Source organism: Solenopsis invicta, chromosome 8 (assembly GCF_016802725.1).
Source record: "Solenopsis invicta isolate M01_SB chromosome 8, UNIL_Sinv_3.0, whole genome shotgun sequence".
Classification (NCBI taxonomy): domain Eukaryota; kingdom Metazoa; phylum Arthropoda; class Insecta; order Hymenoptera; family Formicidae; genus Solenopsis; species Solenopsis invicta.
Window position 1 is genome coordinate 22498501 of NC_052671.1, and position 6000 is coordinate 22504500.

Sequence of the window (6000 nt, forward strand, 5' to 3'; positions counted from 1 at the left end):
TCCATGTGTCTCCCTCTGAATTTAATTCTGAGATTCCTCTGGACACTTTGCATAACGATTGGTTTACTAATCTAATCAATAATGACATCCCGAGGGACGTCCAATATCTCTTACAACTGGGGGACCGCTTTGGTTTACCTTTATTGGATGGTGACAGAGGAAGAACATTATTAGAATTCATCAAACACATAGAACATAACATCTCACAATACCGAGAAAACATACACGTGGCAATAAGGAATCGTTCGGTATCGATCTTGGAGACCTTGTTTCGCAACGACCGTCAGGTAAATATTAATGACCAGCTAATTAAAGACTGGTTACGAACCACGGGAAGATTCGTTAGGGAGCATCCTAATATTTTGTTTACCAGAGCGGACAAGGGTAATGTAACAGTTGCCCTTGACAAGAATGATTATATCTCGAAGATGGAGGGCATGCTCTCTGACGAGTCTACTTACGTCAAATTATCCAAAGATCCGATTCAAAAATTAACCAAAGAGACTCGCTCTCTTCTCTCCATATGGAAAGATAAAGGTTTCATTGAACAACATATTTATAGGAGTTTATTGACAACGGACGGTGTTTTGCCGAGAGCCTACGGCCTGCCGAAGATCCACAAACCTAATAACCTTTTAAGAATTATAATTTCTTCCATAAATAGTCCGTTACACTCTCTAGCTTATTTTTTACATAACATAATTTATAACAGTATACCGGAAGCAGATAGTTTCGTGAAAAATAGCTTCCATTTGGTCAATAAACTTAATGGCCTTCACGTGGAATCGGATCACGTCTTAGTGTCATTGGACGTCGTGTCTCTTTTCACCAACGTTCCAAAAAACTTAGCGGTGGAAAGCGTCACGACCAGATGGGATTTGATTTCAAAAAATACTACTGTTCCGGTCAATGAATTTCTTAAAGCTCTAAATTTAATAATAGATTCCACATATTTTAAATTTAATAATACTTGCTATAAACAGATCTTCGGTCTGCCGATGGGATCACCGCTGTCTCCTATTTTAGCGGATCTGGTCATGCAGGATTTGGAGTGTAAGGCGTTAAAACTCCTTTCTTTTCATCTACCTTTTTACTGCAGATATGTAGATGACATTATATTAGCAGCCCCGGGTAATTCGCTATCGGGCATTCTTCACACGTTTAATTCCATGCATGACCGTTTACAATTTACTATGGAGAGAGAGATCGAGGGAAAAATCAGTTTTCTTGATGTTATGCTTATAAATGTGAATAATAGGATTATTTTCGATCAATACCGCAAACCAACTTTCTCAGGAAGATACTTAAATTTTTTCTCACACCATCCCCTGTGTCATAAAAAGGGTGTTATTTTTGGTTTGGTTGACAAGTTACTGTTATTATCACATCCTCAATTTCATTGTAAGAACTTCATAAATTTAGTTAACATTTTATTGGAAAATAACTATCCTTTAAATTTTATCTTCTCCATGATAAATTCCAGACTTAAACCTTTTTTATAAAGATGACACCTACGTTGAGGATAAATGTGTTAGAAGATTTTTTACGATCCCTTACATTGAGTCGGTATCAGAGAAATTTTCGTCTTTCGCATGTAAGTTTGACTGCAGTGTTGCGTTCACAATCCCTTCTAAACTTAATAAATTTATAACGACAGGTAAAGATCATACAGAGCGTCTTTCTTGTAATGACGTGGTCTACAAAATTAATTGTAAGGACTGTGATTCTTCTTACGTGGGACAGACGAAACGTCAATTAAAAACAAGAGTTAGCGAACATAAAGCAGACATTAGGAAGGCCAGTTCTCCTTCAGTTATTTCGTTACATCGCATCGGAGAAAATCACGAATTTGATTGGGAGAACGTAAAAATTTTAGACAAGGAGCCATCTTATGTCAAAAGATCTATATCCGAGATGCTACACATCAAAAATCAAATGCACGGACTCAATAAACAAAGCGATACCGAACTTCTCTCGGATGCGTATCTTCCTATCCTCGAGCGTATTCCCCCTTCTTAGGTTCATCACCCCTTCTCCTTCTATTCCTTTCGTTCGGGCCACCGAGGCTATCTCGTTTCGGTCTATATTATTTGTATCTATTCTCACCGAGATGTAACATCCCATCTCAAGGCTGTGACACGAGTTTTGGTACTTAGAGGTAATCTGTATTTGATTTTCGCTCTGACTTATCTCCTCTTTTCCTTTTTTGAATTTACATTACTTTTAGAATGATTTTTTACAATTTTATATCTAATGACTTGTACAGCTTTCTTATTTATTTATTAGAATCTTTTTACTTATATTCCGCTTATACTTCTTCTTTTTTAACTATTTAATTTCACTGTTGTATGCCACAAGCTTTATAGTCATCATTTTAACATCATTGTCTTATTTATTTATTTATTCATTTGTTAGCAACCAATCGACGTTGTTTCACAAAACTCTTGTCTCGGCACACGCTCTGTGAGGTTGTTCACAATATCATTATGCTAAGACGCTATAATAAGATGCAATGTCTATCTTTTTGGTAACTTTGTTTTTAGTTTTAATTTTTCGATTTTTATTTGTTTATTCCGACGAATTCATTTCTTAATTAGTGCGATTGTTTTTTTATAGACTTGTATTATCACTGAAGAAGACCGTTATTAAAGGTCGAAACGTTTGCCTGCTTGACATTGAAGTCTTTCGTTATTTATTTGCACCCGATATCCTGCGTGGCTCTTGAGCTCACTATTCTTTATTTTATTTTAAAGTAGTAGTATTTGTATTTTCTTTGAAAAACTTCTATTCTAACCCAACTAGTAGTATCTTCAACTTTTATATAAATCCCACGTGGTACTATCTCTGTCATCTGGTTCTATCTATGGTGGTACTATCTATTGTCATTGAAAAATCTTTGTATTTTAAAAATTCAAGTGATAGCATTTTTAATTCTCATTGAAAAATTTTATTCTAACCCAAGTAGTATTTCCTTAAATATTATGTAATTTAATTCAACCTAAACGCATTTTTCCAAAAAATTTTTTAAACAATCAAAGTGTACTATTTTTGTATTTCCATTGAAAAATCTTTCAATTTTAACCCAAGTGGTTGTATTTAATTTTAATAAGTTTCAATGGAATATATAATATTTAATTTAAAAGATTAAAGAGGAAACGGTACAAAATAAGAAAATTTTATTGAAATAAAAAATTTTTGATGTACAAAAACATGGCGCTGCTAGATATAAAAAGCAATGAGAAGAATTGAATAATTTCTGTACAAAACCTAATTGCTACTATCTCTGTATTGTCATTGAAAATCTTCCAAACCAGAGACTTTTTCAACTTTGAGAAGCTATATCTTTGATTACAATCAATATTTTTCTACAATTTTTTTTAAACAAAAATTCGAAATCTCAGGAGTGTGACTGCGCAATCGGCATTGGAGAAAAATAATTTATTGTAAAGTTATAAAAGAAAAACCATTAAGCAAAAATGAGAAATTGGTCAAAAATCCACTTTTCCTTCAAAAAATCATATCTTCGCAACAAAAAACATTTAAGGACTTTCAAATATGGTGTTTTAAAGTTAAAGAGTCACACTTTTAAAATAAAATTTGGCAAAGTCATTCTTTTTAAACAGAATAATTATGTAACTTGGAAAATATGAGGTATTTTTGGGCATCTAAAAATCTACTTTTAAAAAAAAAATCATATTTTTGCAACAAAAAACTTTGAAGAACTTTACAATACGGCGTTTTAAAGCTAAAGATTCATACTTTCAAAAAAAAATTATATCATTGTCATTTCTATTAAAAAATGTACTTATGTAACATGGCAAATATGAGGTATTTTTGATTAAATCGTGTCTAAAATTGAAAATTGATGTGTTTCATGATATATTTCAGAAAAACTCCCTTTTCTACAGCATTTTATAGTATTCCAACTTTAAACAAAGTATATGCAAGTAACATTCGCAAAACAACCTGTATACCTTCGAACGTATTTTGTCCAGCCTTTTTATGTAAAATACTCACAAAAAAAGTTTCACTTACACACTATATAAATCGCATGGACCCTAACAAAACTTTGCTGCCGTGCCGTTCAAATTCTAGTTGACCAAAAAAGTTGATCAACCATATCAATTGAAAGAGGAGATTTCAAACTTTTTTTACGTCTTGATCCGAACCTCCTATCTCATTCCGTCTTCACATAGCAAGCGTTTAAAACTTCATATGGGGTCTCTCAGACCCACTTACGTGTTTAAGGGTTAAACTGGTGGTGACAGGAACAAAGGCTGAGATTATTGCTCGCCTTATGGAAGCTGATCCTGCAGGTGCGTGGATGGAAAACGATGATGAAGATAATTCTCAAGGTGAGGGACATCTAAATGGACGCGAGATTGATATCTATCGTCGTGAAAAAGAATTATTCTAGCGCAAACTTGAGCTTGCTCGACGTGAGATCGCCATGCTACGCGCTAATCGGAGTGCAGGCGTTACGGAACCAATGCACACGGCAGATGATAATAATGGTAATGCTACAGCATTACCGCTTGTACAAACGCGAATGAATTTGACAGCAATTGCGGATTTGATAAACAAATTCGATGGAGTATCGAGCGACTTTGAGACGTGGGAAAGACAAATCAAATTCATCAAAACGACGTATAAACTAGGAGATGAAATTGCAAAAATCTTAATTAGGATGAAGTTAAAGAAGAAAGCGCATGAATGGTTCCATTCAAAATCAGAGCACCTTGAAATGACATTTGATGCGCTTATAAACAAGATAAAAAAGATGTTTTATCATCTTAAAAATAAAGTTACGATGAGAAAGAAGTTTGAAGGACGTGTATGAAAAAAAAAGAAACATTTCATGAATACGTTCATGAAGAAGTAATTTTAGGAAATCGTGTGCCGGTTGCTGTAGAAGAAATGCTTGATTACGTCATTGATGGTATTCCAGACAGTGTATTGCGTGATCAGGCGCGTATACAACGATTCGACAGCACAAAATCACTTTTGGAAGCGTTTGAAAAGGTGAGTCTACGAGATCGCTTTGCGGTGAATTGGAAGGATAAACGAAGCATCGGCTTATCAGCGATGGGCCAAAATAAGAAGAATGACAAGAACGGTACAAGTAATGCAGGAACAAAGAAAACTGCGGACAATGTAAAGCGCTGTTACAACTGCGGGATGCGTAACCATATAAGTATAACGTGTCCGACGAAGGAGCTGGGAACAAAGTGTTTCGAGTGTGGCGAGCAAGGACACATTGCATTGAAATGTTCAAAGAAGAAAAGCGAGGTAAGGAAAGCGTGTGCTGCGGTACGTTCTTCGCGACAAAAAAATACAAAAAATGTAATAGTAGATGGTAAGAAACGATGGTACTATTAAAGCGCTAATTGATACAAGGAGCGATATTTTGCTTATGAGAGCAGATAAGTATGTAAAAATAGGATCGCCTAAATTACAATCGAACGACGTAAAATTTTCGGGAGTAGGATCTGAGAATATTACAGCATTAGGAGAATTTCAGGCTAAAATAATAATTGACGAGAATAAATATCAGATTTCAATACGAGTTGTTTCTGACACGGTGTCACGGAAAAAATTATTGATAGGAACTGACTTCTTAGATACGGTAGAAATTAATGTGAAGCAAGGCATGATACATATAAGTCTTACCGTTGAGAATGTTGCTGAAAGTAATCAGCCTGAAGTTCTATAGATTGATGTTACAAAGAAAAAAAGAATAAATAAAATAGATCTAGAACATATTTGCGATGTAGAGTTAAGACGTGAATAAAGAATTTAATTGAGAATTATAAACCGAGTAAGACGAAACTGATATTAAAATGAAATTAATTTTGAAAGACGAAGAACCGGTGTACCAAAAGGAACGGCGATTATCGCCATCTGAAAAAAATATAGTTAATGCGCAAATGAATGGGAGAAAAAGGAATCATCCGACCCTCTTTCTCTGATTATGCAAGCCCAATAGTATTGGTGAAGAAA